Source organism: Ambystoma mexicanum, chromosome 4q (genome assembly GCF_040938575.1).
Source record: "Ambystoma mexicanum isolate Mex_15411 chromosome 4q, UKY_AmexF1_1, whole genome shotgun sequence".
Taxonomy (NCBI): Eukaryota; Metazoa; Chordata; class Amphibia; order Caudata; family Ambystomatidae; genus Ambystoma; species Ambystoma mexicanum.
The window spans coordinates 586,085,667-586,106,650 of NC_090928.1; the positions used below are offsets into that span (position 1 = coordinate 586,085,667).

At 47.4% G+C, this 20,984-nt stretch overlaps 1 protein-coding gene, 1 long non-coding RNA gene and 1 other non-coding gene across 3 annotated transcripts in view; 2 read left to right on the forward strand and 1 right to left on the reverse strand.

Moving 5' to 3' along the window:
- Positions 1-20,984, forward strand: part of AKAP12 (A-kinase anchoring protein 12) — a 561,266-nt gene that overhangs the window by 144,486 nt on the left and 395,796 nt on the right. The window lies entirely within an intron of this gene.
- The window catches only part of LOC138467848 (uncharacterized), a 402,333-nt gene that overhangs the window by 27,375 nt on the left and 353,974 nt on the right, over positions 1-20,984 (reverse strand). The gene's annotated exons all lie outside the window — the stretch shown is intronic.
- Positions 15,091-15,197, forward strand: LOC138468653 (U6 spliceosomal RNA). The gene has a single exon (XR_011268399.1). It is a non-coding gene; the product is annotated as a U6 spliceosomal RNA (small nuclear RNA).

Sequence of the window (20,984 nt, forward strand, 5' to 3'; positions counted from 1 at the left end):
CCACGCCCCTACGTGACATCACAGGAAGTTGCATCATGAAGCATTGTCCCTCAGTACACTAAGAAAAATATGGTTACGATATCACTGTATTGTGACATTTCATACAAGAATGGATCATCATATGTAGCAGTGCATCAAGGCCCATTTTGGCATGGGAAGCGTATGAACCCAAATCCCCGCTTTATGTGGATCTCCCCTGTTATTTCAACCGGTCTACAGAGCGAAATCTCATTCTGGGGGGCAGTAGGCGGATAGGCGGGTATAGGGATAGGGGAAAGCCAGGATAAAAGTGCCATATTATACTACTTTGAGCCTTACATGAGAGATGGTACAACCTTACACGGTCTAAGTTCAGCCTCAAACACCTTATCACTGCCATAGTATTCTACTTAAAGCCTTACATCAAAGATTTTAAACCCTTGAATTACCAAGTGCAGGCTCAAATGCTCAACCACTTACCTTATTATTCTATTTAAAGCCTTACATGAAAGATGGTACAGCTTTAAATGCCCAAGTGCAGCCTCGAACACGCACATACTGCCTTATTATTCTACTAAACCCTCACATGAAAAAGAGTGCAGCCTCAAATGACCGTATACTTGTTTTATTACTCTACTTAAAGCCTCATATGACAGATATCATTATAATATGCAAGGTGCAGGCTCACATAACGTCTGATGCCATGATATGCCAAATCACCTTACACTCATTCTGGGCATAGGGTGTGTGTTCTATAGCATACACGGACTGCGATTGGGCACATGCCCTCCCCTTCCCATTCACTCCACCGCCTCACACTTGCAGAACTATTCACCATGAGGCTGCCATAGTGGCAGAACTTGCACTGTGCTAGTGGCAAATATTTATACCAAAATCCCACTCTTCTCGCTCCTCACTGTACAGTGAAGTCAACCTCGTGCACGGTGTAGCACCTTCTTCAAACGGACTCAAAGCAGTGCCTGTCGCCGCGCCGGGCGTGTCCACGGCTTTATATAAGCACGTCTACTCTGAACACAATCAAACAAACATACGACTTTAAAGAGCTGCAAGGCTGGTGTGGGCCCTGCCTGGGCGGCCACGGCCGGCCCGTGACCAGCAGCACGACGCCACCCGACGATAAGAGGAGGACCTGGTACCCCAGCAAGCAGAGCACACTACCAACTCCCGCTCTAACTCCAGTCTTACCTTCTTTCACGGGACACGGGATGAGGGACGATGAGAACCAGGCAGCAGCAGTGTGAAGGCTGAAGCACATGACATGTGCTGTGCGGCTCAAGTCGAGGCAAAATGGAGGAACCCACGGCACCGTGCTTACTGTGGTGGCCACGCCCCCTCCGATCATCGCCCCTCAGAGGTCGCAAGTGATTGGCAGAGGTCGTCAGCCAATCGGCAGAGGTCGCTCAAGCGACCGCTGGCGACCCCTAAATCACGTCGCTGGATGAACGGAACGATACGAAAATGTCGCCCCATTACTGCGACCATCACATTACTGCATTCACTGCCTGTACTATTTTACTGACTCATTGTCGACTGCGACCCCTTCCTGGAATCACCTCGTTTCTCACCTGCTTGGGTGTCAACTGCAATTCTATCGGTGAGTTGGGGGCCATGTTTATGTACAGTGTGGTCTGGCAAACTGCATCACTTAATGGTTTTATGTACAATGCGGTCGGTCAATTTTATTTCTGTCAGTTTTCAACCACCTTTCTATTGGCAAGTAGAGGGCAATGTTATGTACCATGCGTTAGGGAAAAATGAATAATTTAATAAATCGCAATGCACTATTCTTGTTATAAAAAAAAACAGGTCAGGCCGTTTTTTACTTTAAAAAGAAAATATTTATTTGTTTCAATCTTTTTTGATAAAAATTTGGAACAAAAAATGTATATTCTTTTAAATATGTGTTTACTATTGCAAACATGTTTCTAACTCTAGTAAATTGTGTTTAATATATACAATGACATACTCAAACACCCTTTATAGCTTCTGAATTAGCATTTCTATTTTTGAAATGTTTAGTGCTTAAATCAAAATAATAATTGTTCAATTTCCGATGAGTACGGGCACGGCAAACAATAAAATAAAAAGTAATTCTCTTTTGCACGTCTTATGCAGCTTCACAACAAGACCGTCCACACTCTTCAAGGTGCTCACATGAGCAAATAGCTACATTTGCCGTCCTGCTGCAGACAGTACATTTCGCATTTAATTCAATATTAATCCGTAATCACGAATTGTGTCCTTTTAATTTAATGTTCGGATTCACTTCATGCTCTTTCAGCATAACCGTATTTAACACCTATGAAATCGCTGCATCGCCGTGAATGTCGTCGGCAATTTGAAAGGCAACATTTTCTGCGGGGCAGTGATACACAAATTCAGATGAACAGATCTACAAATCCAGACTGGCAGACGGGTGGGTGTAGTAGGCATTTGATTCCTTACTAATACCAACTCCTCAGAAGCCCAGACTTGAAGTGCTTGGAGAGGTCGCTTCAGTATCTGACCCCCGCCCAGACTGTTCCTGCGTCTATGTTTATGGAGTGGCTGTGCATGCATGCATGGGTGCTCTGCTCTGCAGTTCAATGTTATGCTAAGTCATGAAAACAGTACAACTGGAGAAGGAGCACCCAACTGCAATGCACCAGAGAACAGGAGGGATTCCATGTGATCTGCAGCACAATCACACACCCTCCCCCACATCTCTCTGTCGAAGCATACATAAAACATGCATGTACGGAGGCACCCATTATATATGAGTTAGGACTCCACGCAAAAATTAGGGCCAATTTCACAATTAAAAGGCAGTTTTGCTTTAAACATGACTGACTTTGGGAGAGCTTTCTGAAGTTTCACAGAGGTGGGCATTAATAGACAGATGGTGTTACTTTAGACTATGTTCTGAGTCCTGTGGGGCTGTGCGCTCCTCCCGTTCCTGCTGTCTTACTGCCACCACTGGCTTCCGGCGGCGCCCAGGCTAACCTGAGGTTTTTCCTTAGCATCGAGTCTCCACCTCGCCAGCCCAATATCCGATGCATAGGAAAGAGACCATTCCAGGACATTCCTGCTTTTTTCTGCTGCTTGAGGTCAGGCATTTCTTGACACAGCTCACGGTTTCCTCCAATTACTTTCTTGGCATTTTCACCCCCACTTCCCCTTAGAACTTCTCCCGATCTCCTCCTTTGTCGTTTAAAAATCCTGCCGCTGTAAATTGAGGTTTTTCTAACCCACCTGAATGCCCTCTGCCTCCAATGCCTTAGATGAGAGGCACTGTTATAGACGTCCAGAAGGGCTGCGATATTTTTTGAGGGTTTTGAGATAATAACTAAATTAACTGTGGAGACCTGACTTCTGAAGGAAGGTTTGCTGTGTTAGTAGCATCCTACGATTCTTCCATTACTGGTGCAGGAGGGATGGCCAGGGTGTACGGCCAGAGAAAGGCAGAGGGCCTTGGGGATCCGTGCTCACTATCAGTAGCTCCGTTGTGCTGCTAGTCAGGGCCTGGGTGGTGGTCATGCATGCCTACATGTCAGCAAAGCCCTTTCTTGAGAGGTAGTGGAGATTTGTATGAAGGTGTGACTTCTTTCCAGGTTTGACACTTTTCTGCGCCATCCGCGTAGACCTGGTAGTGATGCCAATGCAGAAGCATGATTTTGGCCAGTTGATGATGCACCATACAACCTGAATATTTAACAAACAACATTAGTTGTCTAATGTTTTTCATTATGGCGTTATTTCCGCTACTCCACACCACACCACTGGCTGTCACACCATAGCCTCTGATACCTATGTGTCTAACAAGCTGCATGCTACCTCACACCGCTTGTGGCAGCAGTGCCCGTCATCAAACCACCTAACCTGGACACTACCATCCTGACCCTCAATGCTCACAGTCACACTCCCCCCATTACCACCTCTATGCAGGCCGCCCCTTCTGTGACACCCTCTAGCAGCCAAGCAACTCAATACCCCCTGCCCCACCCTTCACCCTTTTTGCCCAACCTAAAATGGATTGCCACACCAGAGTACCAAACATACCCCAACGTTCCATCCTACCTCCTGCCAACCTCCCCATAATCATCCACTTCCACACAACTGCCGAAAATACTTACCTCCACCCAGGCATCCTCCATGCCCTCTTTACTCTCACAGCCCCCGCTTACCACACATACCACATGCACAGCAACACTCTCGGCATCCTGCCTGGGCACCACACGCCTACACCGGCTCGGCTCCAGACTGACTGGACCCCCCCCATTCTGCCACTCCCACCTCCACCTGCCTCTCCACCCCCCATCCTCCAGTCAGGCCTGCAAAGGCACCACAAGAATGCATCGCCTCCGATCCTGATTTATGGTCTCTAAAACACCACCAAGGGCACAGACCCACAATCCCCAATCTACCACACCCATCTCCCACCACACCTCACATTCTATCACAACCACCACCAAACCCCACTGCTTACACCCCAACACCCCTACCAGACTCGATCACCTTGCCTGCGCACTTATCAACGCATGCTCCATCTGCGTCCACGCCTGCAACATCCATGACCTCCTACTCGACAATAACCTCGACCTTTTGGTCGTCACTGAGACCTGGCTGCATGAAGCAGCAGACCCCTCATTATGCCGCGCACTTCCACCTGGCTACTCTATCCTCAGAACAGACAGAGATGGCTCCCCGGGTGGGGTAGTCACCATCATATCTAAAGCCGACATCCCCATCAGAGCCTCCCTCCTCCTGCCTTTGCCAGGCTACAAACTTCTACTTGCTAAAATTGAACCCCATCCTCAAACAACCATCAACCTCCTCTTACTTTACAGACAACCCAACAACCTCAGCTCCCCAGACTCTGACATACCTCTGCTCATTGCCCCATTATTAAAGCCCAACACAAAACGCCTGCCCCTGGGTGATTTCAACCTAGGATTCAAGGATCCCTTTGATTTGAAATCTACCACCCTCTCCACAACTCTCCTTGAAATGAATCTCACCCAAGCGGTTTCTGCCCCCAACCACTCCAAAGGTTGCATGCTTGACTGGATCCTATCCATCAACATCCCCACCCTAGTCACCTCCATCGCCGCTGTTCCCTGGACCGACCACTCCGTGATCCAATTTTCCATCACCCCTACAGCCCCCATCTCCTCTAAACCTGTAGACCACCTACCCATCACTGCTAACTAAAGAAATACTGGAACCCACTATTCTAGCCTCCATCGAGCCAAGCCTCACCAGTTCTGACCCTGAAGTCATTCTCAAGGCCTACAATACCACTCCCCTTCTACGACTTAGACCAACAAGCCCCCCTCACAACCACTTTTTGCAAAAAAGACAATCACCACAACTGGTTCACTGAAGAACTAACGACCCTCCGCAAACTAAAGCGGATCAAAGAACATCTGTGGAGAAAAAAACCTACCCCTATAACAAGGAGGCATTCTCCAACTCAGCCTTCGCTTTACAAAAAAGCTATTACCTCTACCAAATCCACCATCTACAATACTCGAATCAGTGAAGCCAGCCCGAACACCAGAGAATGATTTAAGATCCCCATGGAGCTCGAAACCCCTGCCCCCCTTCTACTATCTTCCATAAATACAAAGGCTTGTGCTCCCTTGTACAATCAGCCCTTGCAAACAAAATCACCAAACTCTGCAACAAAACCATAATAAAGAAATCTCTGCTCCTCACTATCAATAAAATCACTTCTGTAGAAACCACACCACCCGTCCCCAATACACCCCATTCAACTTCTCCCTGTCTCCCCGGCTGATGTAATCTCCGCCATCCAACGTCTTAAAGCATCCAACTGCATAGGTGACATCTGCCCAGCCAACCTCATAAAACTCTGCGCAGACCCACTGGCCCCCACCATCGATAATTTCATCAACGCATCCTTCAACACCTGCACTGTCCCCAAATTCATTAAAGAAGCATGGGTCACTCCACCAATTACCGCCCCATCACCACGGTACCCTATCTTTTGACAATAAAAATCCTTCACCGCACTTCCTATTCCCAACTCCAAACTCATCTAGAAACCAACAACCTACTTGGCACCTGTCAATCCGGTTTCAGGCACAGACACAGTACGGAATCCGCCCTTCTCTACTTAAAGCTCCAAGTTTACCACATCTGTGATGATGGAGATCTTGCCAGCCTCCTCCTAAATTACTTCTAAGCAGCTTTCAACCTTGTGGACCATGATATCCTTTGTCACCACCTCACTGGCCAATTTAAACTCTCCCCCGAACAGCCGACTGAATGAAATCTTTCTTGATTGATCGAACACCCAGGGTCTTTGCTGGGTTGGAATCAGCTGACCCTATCCCTGTCACCTTCGGTGTCCCCCAAGGATTCTGCCTATCAACCACACTATGCAGTATGTATACCAAGCCACTCTTTGATCATTTGGACAACCTGAAAATCCCCTACACTAATTTAGCTGATGACACACAAGTCCTCCACAAGGTCTCCGGCAATCACAAACTGGACTCTGAGAATATCAACTGAGTCTACAGCATTATCCAAACCTGGATAGCTAAACACCACCTCTGCCTTAATAATGACAGGAAGCAGCTACTCATCGTTGGGTCTCCGCACCACCTCAAACACCTTAACCCTGCCTTCAGTTCCTTTTGCATTGACAGGAACACCTCCCCTGTCTCAGCCCATGTCAAAACACTGGGCGTCTACCTTGCATCTGAGATAAACATGCACAAACACGTCAAGGCCCTTGCCGCCTCAGCAGCATACTCCACTAAACTCATCAACCCATCTAGAAAGTTCCTCACCCCCAACAATTGTCTCACACTAGCCAGAGCCATTACAGGGAGCAAATTAGACTACTGCAATGCCATCCTTGCAGGCACTTCCTTAAAAAACCTCAAGAAACTGCAACTGATCCAAAATAATGCCCTTAGAGCAGTCTGGGGCCTGCAACAATCCAACCACATCTCCAAAGTGAGACATGAAGCTCACTGGTTACCAATCAAAGCGCGCATTGATTTCAAAATGCTCTCCATCACCCATCGCTGCCTACACAACACTGCCCCACACTACCTCACCCACTTCATCTCCAAAAAATCTAATCTCCGTAGCCTACGCTCCTCTTCCTCCACTTCTCTTAACACCCCCAGATTCACCAGAACAAGAACCTGAGGATCCTGCTCCACTGCCATTGCCTCCTCCATCTGGAACACACTCCCACATGGTATCAGAGATGACCCCTCCTATCTGACATTTCGCAGAAACATCAAAACTTTACTTTTCAACAAATATGTCTAACCTGTTTTGCCTGCTCCTACCATGCCTGTAACAACTGTTGGTGGTTTGCAACCATCATGACATTACGAATTTCATATGCACTGTCTGTAATGTAACTACTAGGGCTGTGATACCTCAGGGTCCTGGGCGCTATCAACAAATTAAATACATAAATACATACATTTACAGAAACCAATAAACCATGGAATTGATGTACAATTGGATAAGAAAGTTACTGCTGTCTAGTCATTTTGAAACTCTACGTCCATGTTAACGCCCCCGCAACATCCCAGATTTTCTTATGACAATGATAGTATTGCACTCAGATTTCCATTTTTATGTAATGGAGGGGTCAGGCATCGAGGGGAATTTACATGTGTAGAAGGCAGGTATGTACAGGTCGAATGGGGTGTGTGCTAGGCCAGGAAGTGAAACACAAGACTGTGAAAATTCAAATACGACAGAATATTTATTAAAAGTCCAGTGATTAGAGTAGAGTTGATAAAATGCTTGCCTATTCTCATGCTAACACAGTTCACAATTGCTGCTTTGGCCCCTCTGCTCGTAGCAGGCTCTTCCGTCCATTCTCAGGATACATTGTGTTATTGGGGGGCAGGCATATTCCAGTCCAGGATGTTGCCACTCATATCTTTAGGTCCTTGTCCGGATCTGGGTGTACATTCATCCCCATAATCAGTATTTGACCTGGGAGCAGACCTGTAGCCTCCCTGCTTGCTTTAGGGGTGGATCTGGGTTCAGACCTGCAGCTTCTCCCTTTGTATCCAGGTTTGATCTGGGTTCAGACCTGCAGCTTTATCCCTTTGTATCCAGGTTTGATCTGGGTTCAGACCTGCAGCTTTATCCCTTTGTGTCCAGGTTTGATCTGGGTTCAGACCTGCAGCTTTATCCCTTTGTGTCCAGGTTTGATCTGGGTTCAGACCTGCAGCTTTATCCCTTTGTGTCCAGGTTTGATCTGGGTTCAGACCTGCAGCTTTATCCCTTTGTGTCCGGGTTTGATCTGGGTTCAGACCTGCAGCTTTATCCCTTTGTGTCCGGGTTTCATCTGGGTTCAGACCTGCAGCTTTATCTCTTTGTATCCGGGTTTGATCTGGGTTCAGACCTGCAGCTTTATCCCTTTGTGTCCAGGTTTGATCTGGGTTCAGACCTGCAGCTTTATCCCTTTGTATCCGGGTTTGATCTGGGTTCAGACCTGCAGCTTTATCCCTTGTATCCTGGTTTGATCTAGTTTCAGAACTGCAGCTTTTCCCCTTGTATCCTGGTTTGATCTAGTTTCAGAACTGCAGCTTTTCCCCTTGTATCCTGGTTTGATCTGGGTTCAGAACTGCAGCTTTTCTCTTGTATCCTGGTTTGGGTTCATGCTGCCTTGTGGCTTCTTCAATGAGTCCTTGACTCTGCAGTGCAATTCCTCTAATGCAACATCAGGCCACACCTGGAAATCGTCCCTGCAGCTGACTTAAGTTAGCCTTGCTCCTTCAGATTTTGAGAGTGTTATGTTATGTTATCTTAATTTATAAAGCGCACATTTGCTGAAGCATCTTGGCACTAAGAAAGCAGTGCAACAGGAATTGAAAGCTGATTGGCATTAAAAAATGTAGAACAAATATATTTTCAGTGTGTACCGAAAGGGAAAATTATTGCATTTGGCGCGATGAGTAAGTGGAATAGAGTTCCATAATTTGGCAGCAGCCACTGAAAAGGATCGGCACAGTGCCCAATCAAAATGATAGCGAGGGACCTGAAGGAGGCAAGCGTCCTTAGAACGAAGCACATGGGCCGGTAGGTAGAGGTGAAACTTGTCCTGCAAATATTCCCCTCTCATCCCATAGAAGGCTCGATGGACCATGGCAAGTGACTTAAACTGCACTCGTGGTAGTACAGGTAGCCAGTGAAGCGAACGGAGAACCAGTGAAATAAGGGAGCCATATGGAGTGCCTGTGCAGATCCGGGCAGCATGGTTCTGGAGAAGCTGTAATCGATGGAATAAGTATAAGGGCTGTACAAGGAATAAAGAGTTACAGTAGTCTAGGCGACTGAGAACCAGAGGCCGTCACCACAGGCCTAACCTGGGCCGGGGGAAAAGGTAGAACCTTGCACAGGACTCTAAGTTGGAAGAACCCTGCCTTGCAGATGGCACCTACCTGGGCACAGATGGACAGCGAGGAACAGAACTTGAAACCCAGATTCTTTACCTCGAGCACAGGTGTGGGGCAAGGACCATGCTCCGCAGGCCAGAAAGCTGAGGACCAAGCTGGTGTAGAAGAAGAAGAGTGGTGAGCATGAGCTAAAAAAGAGCCATGCATTGACTTGCCTTTTTTTGTTGATTGTGTATGTGCATCCATTTAAACGTTCGTGTACATTATACATTTCATACATACACAATGAACAAGGGGCAAAATAGAATTGCTTCAGGCTCTCCAGGGCCAGAAGCGGGAGTTAATAACTCCCAACATTATAATGCCTCTGTCTAATGAACCATTGCTACCTGGAGGAAACACCGAGTTGCCAGGCTGCAGTTACTAGCACTCCTGGGGCTCAGCCATCCAGAAGACTCAGAGCATCTGCGCCCTGCACTTTTAAGTGGTAGTGTAGTGTGTGTCATTCTCAGGGGTATTGCTAGGGCTGGAAAAGACCCGGGGCTAAGGGACTGGGGGCTAGCTATAGCCTTTTGGTTGTAGTTCCTGAGATTCTATCCGGGGCTACAACCAAAAGACCAGGGGCTATAGCCCCCTTAGCCCCCCGCCCCCTTAGCAATGCCTCTGGTCATTCTCCATACTTACCTGCTCCTCATTAGTTGTGGCTTGGTCTCCGTAAGCATCTGTTTTAGCTGTGTACCAAAATGGACGGGCTCCTCTCCTTGCTCTGTTGGGATGTCCGGACCACAGGCCTCAGGCCCTGGTTTTATACTGAAGGCCTGATATTCCCTAGAAGACCAGACAGGGATCTTAATGTTGACTCTCCTGGAATCTTAATCTCACTCTTCCCTGGGACTTGAGGAAGCAAGCACTATTATCAATCTCCAGCCCACCACTCAAGCGGTGAATGTGCCCATGTCATGTTATATTGATTTATAAAGTATGGTATTACAGTGGCAGGGAAGTGGCCAAACAGAGCAAATGGTTACGATTACAGATGAAGGCGGATAATCGGAGAGGCAAAGAAATGACTAGATCAGTAGATTTCGAACGATTTCTTAAACGTGGCCAAATGTGCTTCATTACCCTGGTAATTGGTGCATCCATTCCAAATCTAGGCCCCCACACCTTTTCCCCTGCAGAATTCAGAAGGATTCTGGGGTCTTTATATGAGCAGAGACTCTTAAGCGGTTGATAAAAAAGTAATACTGCGTGTTCCCCGAATTCCTGATTTAAGAGCAATCGCTGATTTAATCTTACACAAGAGTGTAATGTTTCTATCCTGAGTGCAAAATAAAACATACAGTGCCTTGCAAAAGGAGTAGTTTACCAATTCTCAAATGAGTGTAGTTTTTAGTCATGTTGCTTGCCTACCCAAAGCATCTAAACGACGCGCCTCCCTGTTTAGTAGCTCCTCCGTTTTATTGTGCTTTACACATATGCAGATCAGTGCCTTTTGCAAACCCATTCATTTTTTTCATAACAAAGTTTCCCTTCATTGTGCATTGTTTTATAAACTCATTGGTATATCAAACCCTGTTTATCATGTGACATATGTCGCGGGTGGGGTCTTTTACAACATGCAGTTTAATACATAACATCCTGCATATCTTCAACAAACGAAAATGTGTGAGTGCAGTGCGTTCACTATCGTTTTAATACACCATCCAATGTGTACATCTTTCTCAATTATAGATGCCTGCACAACTGACTCTTTTGTTATCATGACATGGTTCTCAATGTCTTCACTATAAGGGGAGCCTGTTCTTGAATGTGGCGGACATGTTTCAATCTCATGTGCTATTGGACTTTATTCAGAGGTTAAATGGTCTATTAGGCTGGGAGAGTGTCTCTGTTTCTAGGTAGGATATATGCTTCTCTGTCAAATTTAGAAATGGCCTCTTGTATATTTGTAGGATACTGTCTCAAACAGTCTGGCAAAATACAGGACGTTTGGCAACCCTGCTATATGCCTGTCCTGCCTTGCCTTCGCTAATTCATCTCCTCCTCTTCATTCCCACCCACAACCATCGGCACCCGCACTTACCTCGCTGAGTACGCTAGGATCCATCCATCTGGACCAGCACCATCATAAAAAGCGAGAAGGGACTCCCTCCAGAGCCCCTCTTGCGTTGGCCACCCTCGCATGTAACTCTTTTACCTTCATATCAGAGCAGTTGATGTCTGGGTATACATCTGTACTTGAACAGTTGGCTCTTGAATTGTCCTAATTCCATGTCACCATTTCCTGTTTCCGGGTATTGGTGTCCCTGCTGGGATACTCTAAGTCAGGGGTGCACAACTGATTTTGAAAGAGGTCCGAAAGTACCTTACATGATGGCTATAGTGGGCCGCAAAGTAAATGTTGGTGGGGCGGTAGGGGCGATGGGGCGTGGCAGGAGGATTTTGCCCCATAGCCCCCACCCCTCAAGCAAACACTATGCCCCATGGCTCCCACCCCTCATGCAAATACTATGCCCAAGGCACCCACCCCTCAAGCAAACACAATGCCCCATGACCCCCACCCCTCATGCAAACACTATGCCCCATGACACCCACCCCTCATGCAAACACTATGCCCCGAGACACCCACCCCTCATGCAAACACTATGCCCCAAGACACCCACCCCTCATGCAAACACTATGCCCCAAGACACCCACCCCTCATGCAAACACTATGCCCCAAGACACTCACCCCTCATGCAAACACTATGCCCCATGCCACCCACCCCTCATGCAAACACTATGCCCCAAGACACCCACCCCTCAAGCAAACACTATGCCCCATGCCACCAAGCATACACCATGCACCCATACAGACCCAAACCCCCCACCCCCAACTCAGCACACAAACCCACAAGCATACACCATGCACCCATACAGACATGAACCCCCACCCCCAACTCAGCACACAAACTCACAAGCATACACCATGCACCCATACAGACCCAACCCCCCCACCTCCAACTCAGCACACAAACCCACAAGCATACACAATGCACCCATACAGAGCCGAACTCCCCACCCACAACTCAGCACACAAACCCACAAGCATACACCATGCACCCATACAGACACGAACACCCCCACCCCCAACTCAGCACACAAACTCACAAGCATACACCATGCACCCATACAGACCCCACCCCCAACTCACCATACAAACTCACAAGCATACACCATGCATCCATACAGACCTTAACCCCTCACCCCCCAACTCACCAAACAAACTCACAAGCATGCACGCATACAGACCCGGACCCCCACCCCTACATCTCAACATACACTGAACGTGCACACAACAACAACAAACACTCAGGCAGACCCGACAACACCACCCCCCTGCCCCAGCATCTCAACATACACCTCACTTAGACACAAACACATTCAGGCAGACCCGACACTCACCCCACCCCCGCATCTCAACATAAACTGAACTTGCACACAAAAACAAACATTCAGGCAGACCCGACACACACCCCACCCCCGCATCTCAACACACACTGCACTTGCACACAAACATATTCAGGCAGACCCGACACACCCCCCTCTGCATTTCAACACACACTGCACTTGCACACAAACACATTCAAGCAGACCCAACACCCCCCCCACTCCGCATCTCAACACACACTGCACTTGCACACAAACATATTCAGGCAGACCCGACACACCTCCCTCCGCATTTCAACACACACTGCACTTGCACACAAACACATTCAAGCAGACCCAACACACCCCCCCTCCGCATCTCAACACACACTGCACTTGCACACAAACACATTCAGGCAGAGCTGACACACACCCCCCCCTCCGCATCTCTAAACTGAACTTGCACACAAACACATTCAGGCAGACCCGACACACCCCCCCCACCCCCGCATCTCAACATACACTGCAGACATACAAATACAAACACACCCATACACACCCGAAACACACCCCACCTCCGCATCTTAACATACATACAAAAACAAAAAACAGTCAGGACTGACCGAGACAGACAGACAGACAGACACACACACACACACACACACACACAGCCCCCCCACCATGTACTTACCCAGACGTGCTGGAACGCTGGCGAGGCTTCTGGCACTATGGCTGGCGTGGGCGTGACAAGGCTGAAATGCCTTCCGGCATCAAGCCTTACTGGCCACACCAGCCGTAGTGCTGGCACTCCATTGGTGCAGCACGCACGCACTACGTGGCTCATAGGAGCTGTGTGGTTCGTGTGCACTGAACCAATGAGGGCCAGTGTTTTGTCCGGCCCGGAAGACAATAAAGACTTTCCTAATGGAGGGCGGGCGATGCTGCTTGCGGGCCGCCCTCCATTAGGAAAGTCTTTGTTGCTGGCGGGCCGGAGAAAACGGCATGGCAGGCTGCAACTGGCCCGCGGGCAGTATGTTGTGCACCCATGCTCTAAGTAAACAGAGAGAGCAGGGGAAATAAGAAAACCCTTGTGAGGCAAAATATTTATATATCGTATATTTGGCATACTTTCGGTGTATGGAATGTAACATAGCAGTCTTACCCTAAACATTCAGTGCCGGGTCCAATATTGTTATTTTTTTACTCCATCAAGTAGTGGTCGTGTTTCTAATGCTGCCCGTTTTTGCCAACCCTTATGAGTGAGTGGGGCAATTCATTTACACTGAAAAAGTTTTTTTAAAAATACTGTTCTTAGATATGTAAACTCTTTGGGTACTTTGTGCTGGAGGAAACATTTGAAGTTGCAAGCTACTAGCCAGGCATGAAAAGTCACTTTCCATCTAAATTCTACACACACACACAGCAGACCGTTTATTACCCGACAAGAATCAATAATTAATGGACGATGGCGAGTGGCGACTGCACATTTTGATCCCTGCTTGATGGGAGCCTGAAGGAATAATTGTGCTCACAAGTTCATACAAGAACTTTTCTTTTTCTTTTCACAGGCTTTCGCTGGGATTCATTTTTTCTTTTTAAAGTGATTTCAATGTTTAAACCTATCTTCAAGACTATCAAATAGTTTCTATTTAAACCGATTTAAATTGTTGGTGTTTTTGTCTATCCATCTATGTCCGGTGATTGACCAAACTAGTTATGTCAATTAATCACTATCTATTCATGAACAGAAGCCATCATATTGAAATCATTAAAAAAAAACATGACACACATGATGCCTAAAATTACACTTTGGCTGCCATGTGAACCCCATCGCTTTCTGTTCATCCAGTGCTACGTTTCCAGGCTTTTCCTGCGAAGAACAACGCAATAGAAGTGTTTGAGCAATGAGCAGAGCAGATGAGAAGACAATCCTTCCCATAGAATTTGTAATCCATATCGTTTTAGGAAGGATATCCGTATGGAATTTCCTAGCTTTCTCATAAAGGGAACAGAAAAAGCAAAATGTTTTATTGTCTTTTTGGATAAAATATTACAAGAGCCGCTATTGTCCGCATGGGGATGAACTTCCCATTTGGCTTTTTTCTCGACCCATGGCAGTAGATGGAAACAGAAGCTCTGTATAGACGCCCTTTCTGGAGGCCCTAAGATTTTCCAAGCATCCTTCAAACTCCAGTCTCATCCTATCTCCCTTGTGCTACAAAGCAGTGGCTGTGCTGCTCAGGCTGAGTCTGTGACGTGTACCCAGTGCCTTTGTTTTAAATCCGACTATCTGGGGCTTGACTCCGCAACACGTATCTGAAAATTGGAACGATACAAAGAAGGCTCGCATGGCCCCTGCACAAAGATGACCTGCAAATTCGTGAAGTGCTCCATATTTAAAAAAAATAAAGACTGGGCATCTGAAAAGGGTAATTTTACTGGAGCTTGTTCAATATGAGCGCTCTTCTGGCCCAACGTGCTAATTTAATAGTTAAGTAGCAGTTTGCCACAGCTTTGCTTTTATCTGTTACATACCAAAAAAGAGCAAAACTAATCGCATGCCAATCACACCTGTTGGTATTTGACAAATGAAGAAGGGGGCGTTCATGGAGACTTTTGAACTGAAATTTGTGCTTTTAAGTTCGAACCCAGCCACAGTCGATGAAAATACTATTTTGTGAAAACTCCAACATTCCCTTTTGTGATCCACAATTAGAGCCAGTTAGTGGGATCCGGCGAATCAGTTCTTTTGAACGCTGGACCAAATTCAGTTATGCACGCCCGCGTCCCGAGGGAGCTAGATGCTGCTCCTACATGCTCTACATGCTAGGGGGACCAACCTTGTGAAAATGGTTTTGCAAGACAATGCACAGGTGCATCAAAAGCAGTTTGTGGTATGTGTGGCGCTGTACAGCATCATTCGGCCCCCTATATCCACGCTCCCAAAACTAAATAGCAGGCACGTAGGACTGTCATGCATACAGGCAGTGATCAACCATTGCGGTGCAGGGGCAAACTAGATTTGCTAGCTTTAAAAAAAAGTTTGTTTGGGTTAGTCAATCACCCCTAATTTAAGGAAGGCGGTTGGGGAAATCAGGGGATTCCCCATCAATGTTAAAATACCAATGGTATAAAGAGGGGTGCCCATTATTGTCCATGTGGAGTATTCCATCCATGGACTGCCCTCTTTACTGCTCATTGCCTAATACTGTCGCTATGCTGCAGCAGAAAGCAATGCAGTGGGATCCGGTTCCTTGGGGTGGTGAGCACTCTATCTTCACTTACCCTCTTTACCACTTCACGTGATCCCACACTTTAGGGTGGCAATAATATGTTCTATTCCATTTGGGGCATGTGGGAGACGGGTTCTTAGGACCAGGATGAATGTGCTACCTTTGAAAGACAAGGATGTGGTGGGATAAAAATGTGACGAGCAGGAGTTGCCACTGTAATACTGGCAGGGTGGAGGATTTGGGTAATTTTTTACTTCTTTGTACTTGTTATTTAGATCTTCGAAAGGTATTTTTAAAACCCAATTTTAAAGCTACAAAGATGCAATTTGTTTAATAGTGGTCTGTAATTATGATTTTTTTTGTTCATTCTGTTTCTAGAGCCCTCATAAGGAGGGCCTCGATTTTATATAGAGCATCATTTTAATGTGTATACTGTGATGTTTATGGTTGATTATATCTACAGTTGTTTTTATTAATGGAGGAATCGGAATTTTAATAAATAATCAATGGATCTGTTAGATTTATGCCCAAGTGTCTGTACACCAAACGCCATGCAGACCCCCCTACTTTGCACAAGTATTGGCATTATTGTCGTCAGTCTTTCATACTCTAGCTTATCACTGGTAGTGATATTAAACCCATGTGTAATCCAAGACCCAAATAACTCTGTGGTATGCAATATATGAATTCTCACTATTATTGTAAATGTAGCAACTCTTTAGTTTAGCAGACCATGAGAGCAGGTTATTTAAAATATAAAAATAAACAAACTGAATCACTTCCAGGAACTTCCAATTTTGGCTGTTAGGAAGAAGTGAGATTAAACATTTGCCCAGGATCACACGCTTTGGTTAGGTTGGTGAAACCGGGATTCTGTCCCAATCTGCAATGCAAGCACTTGACCAGATATCTTCCCAGCTTTAGTTCATATAAGTATTTCTTAAGGTTTTGATTTCAAACCCCTAAATAATACTTCGTTTTATAGCAACGCCCTGTAAAGTGCACATATGGCCCAAGAAACGAACCTGAAAATTATATAAATTCTTATAGAAACAGCTAAAGGAATATAGAATTTGTTTTTCTCATCCTAAATGGAAAAAGACAGCATGGTCTGCACAGGTATGTGAACTGAAACAAATCTCGTTTGGGATTTTAAACGGTATTCACAGTAAAGCAGGATGCAATGGAATATGTGGTCATCTGCAGAGTAATGTCCCATTTATCATCGTCCACCTTTCCCACCTTTTAAGAGGCAATAGTCCTTCCCCAGACATAAGGTGCCTGGGCCTTCAACCTCTAATCGCTCTTATCCTAATGCTCTGCTGATGTAAAACAAGGCCTCAGACGAAGCCGTTGTGTTTCCCTGTTCTTTGGGCTACCACAGGAAAAGGTGTGACGTCTAAGCTGAAAAGGCTTTGGACAGCTTATCTTGCTGCAGAGGAGTAAAATGAGAGCTATAAACCTTCGCCGACAGACTGCGAGCAGGACACAAACCATTAATTTGGGACAATCTGGCAAAATACAGGACATTTGGCAATCCTGCTACATGCCTATCCTGGCTTGCCTCCACCACCTCATCTCCTCCTCCTTCCCACCCACAACCATCGGCACCCGCACTTACCACACTGTGTTCGTTAGAAGCCAACCATCTTGACCAGTGTAGAGAAACCCCTCAACGCTCACACCAGAAAAAATGCAACCCACTAGGGAGAAAAGCCCAACACTCCTCTGGCAAGGAGAACAAAGTTTTACTTCCACAAAAATAGAAATGCGCCCGTCAAGCACTCTGCTGCCATGGAACGTTCTGCCAAAATCAGAATGAGCAACACTTTTTGAAGGCACACAGCGTCATCAGTGATGTAAATTACATAATGTACAAATCCAAATGGCTGGTTGGAGCGACCCTATACATAGGCTACCTGCTCCATAAGGGATGCCAGGCCATTGGTTATCTTCTTCCATGTGGGCTCCTCCTTGCGCATCATCAGGCATGAAGCTAAAATTAATTGGTTATTATGTGAAGAAAAACAATGCAGGCTCTATCTCTAACTTGATGTGCACCTGGTACTGCAGACAACGGCAAAGAGGATACTTCGAAGTCATTGCATTGCACACAGTAACGCGATTCCAGACAGGTTGGCGGCCATCCAACGCGCCCCACCCACGTTTTGGCTATGTTGTTTTAACCCTCTTGACACCTCGCGGCACAAATCACGTGACCTGCCATGAAGGCAACCGATCCCTGTTTTCAGATCTTTCCTGATTGATTGGGGGTTTAACAGCTTTATGGTCGATGGTCTGGGATGGACTGGTATCTTGGAGTGCTGGGGGTCTTGGGTCAGGGCATCTGGGTGCTATTAGTGCTGGGACAGGGGTGGTCGGAGGCTCTTACCCTCATTCTTGCGGCATCGCTTCTCGCAGAGGGCTCTCAACCCCCTTGTGGCCTTGCACAGCGCATTCCTTGTGGGATACGAATGCTGGCAACATGAGAGAATGAAAGGTCTATGAACCTCTGTAGCCCTGGCCTTCTCCAGCATTGGATCTTTCATGGATTCACATGCTTAGAATATTCCCCGTCGTCAGACTGGGATCCCTTGGTACACATATATAGCCTTTTCCTATAGGAAAACTTTCGACACTTTTGTGTCCTATCTACGTCCTTTTAGGACCCGCCTACGCATGCTCTGTAGGCCGTCCCCGTATAAGAGGCCCGCCCCCGCGGCTCCCCTTCAGATTTCAACCGTCTCCAAAGTAGTGGGATCTCCTCGCGTCGTCTTACTATTTTGTACAAGGTTCTGTACCTGGAGTTGGAGTTCGAGGAAAATTTTCCTCCATGTCAGGAAAATCGCTGTTCCGTCCATGCGCGACGTGCGGCTTGAAAAAGGTTTACGAGGGGGATGGACATATGGATTGTATATACTGTCTCCACCCTCATCATTCGGCTGATAACTGCGAAATATGCAAAGGGTTTTCTCAAAAGACCCTCAAAGACCGAAACCGTCGGCTGGTGGCATGGCTGAACGATGGAGCGGGGGCATACCCCCCTTCGGAGGTAGGCTCCACACAATCGGCGAAATCCTCCTCGGGCGATCACCATAGATCGACTTCGAGTCGAGAGTCGAGTAAAGGCAGGCCAAGTGTGGAAAAGGCGGGACCGCCTAAACGACCTGCTAAGTCACCGTCGTCGACGGCGGTCCAGTCATCGGCCTCCACCCTGCCACTGACGCAGGTGATATCCACCGTCCCATCGACAACGACTGCGACGGTGGCCTCGTCAACGGGGGTTCTACAGGAAGCCTGGAGGCCCGAAGTTTTTGATCCGATCCCCCCGGATACTTTGCTGCAAGAACAGGCTGTGTCGCTGTCCTCAGGGGAGGACGAGAGCGGGAGAATAGCTGGCCCGGCAGACCTAGGGTTACGAGTGGTTGACAAGTCGTCGACGAGGGTATCTGCCCCTCTTCTCAATCCTCACTCTGTTTTGTCGTTGGAAATTCTGTCCACGCTTCAATCTCTGGTGCAGTCGTTGGATCAGCGACTACCTCAGGCAAACCTGCCACAGTCACCCGTCGACGAGCCGGGCCCGTCCCGTCCACCGACGCACTTACGCACGCCAATCTCAGCACTGGCGCCACAAGAGGAAGGTGAGCTGCCAGATTCGGAGTCTGACAGGGGAGCCATGTCGGATATCTCATCATCCCCCTCCAGGGATCCAACCTGGGAGTCAGAGGTGGAGTTAGAAACCCCAAGAAGCCCAGCTCACCCGTCCCCTCCGGACGACATTGCATCATTCCATTCTATGATGGAGAAGGCGTGTAAAGAATTTGGTTTATCCCAGGAAGAACAGAAAAAGGACTGTTTTTTGTTCGACCACATGGGTAAGAGAATTAGGTCTGTGTTCTCAATACCAATACTAGACCACGTATGGAAAGAGGGATTGCAGACAATGCGTCACCCCTTTTCGGAGCCGGCAGTGAAAGGACGCCTCGAGAAAAAGTTTAAGGCTCCAGAGTCTACCCCCAAGTGTTTATCCTCCCAACCAACGCCAGAATCGGTGGTGTCGGCGGCAGCGGCGAGGAAGGCGAAGGCCCAGCACAAGTGCACGACTCCGCCTGAAAACGAGGCAAGATGCCAGGATGACTTTGGCAAAAAAGTGCTATCCGTGGGAGCAACCACAGTAAAGGCCGCAAATTCTCTGGCTATCATAGCCAGATACGACAGAGAGATGTGGCACAGGCTAGCGCCGTTGCTGGATCATCTTCCGGAAGAGCATAGGAAGGCAGCGATGTTACTTGTTCGAGAGGGTGAGGAAGCCTCCAATCACGCAATAAACATCGCGGTTGACCTCGCTGAGTCAGGCTTCAAGCAAGTCAATAATGGGTTTGTATTACGACGACAATCATGGCTTAAGTGTACCTACTTCAGACCAGAGGTACAATACAAAGTACTAGATATGCCTTTTGAGGGGGACCTTCTATTCGGAGAAAAGGTAGACGAGGCCCTAAAGGGAATGAAAGAGGACTCGGACACGGCACGTTCATTGGGTGCCCTCCAGAGTGGCCGAAGCTACAAGTCTTTTCGTCCCTTTAGAGGGGCTTCAGGTAATTCCAGATTCTCTGCGTCTGGAGATAGATCCTTTGGCAGGTCGGCTTACCCCTCCCAGGGATACAGGCGTGCTTCCCAAACGGCAAACCGACGCCGGAATTTCCAGACGTCCAGGAAGAGACCATCCTATCCGTCGTCGTCGAGAGACAAACAAAATAAAGATCAGCAGTGACAGCCAACACACCGTTCTGGGGGGAAGAGTGTCAGCATATGTTGACAAATGGGAACGAATAACGACGGATCAATGGGTACTGGACACTATAAGGAAGGGCACTCTCTGCAATTCAAGCACAGCCCTCCGCGCATTCCTCCTGCGTTCACCGCTCATTCCCATCTGAAGATACTGCAACAA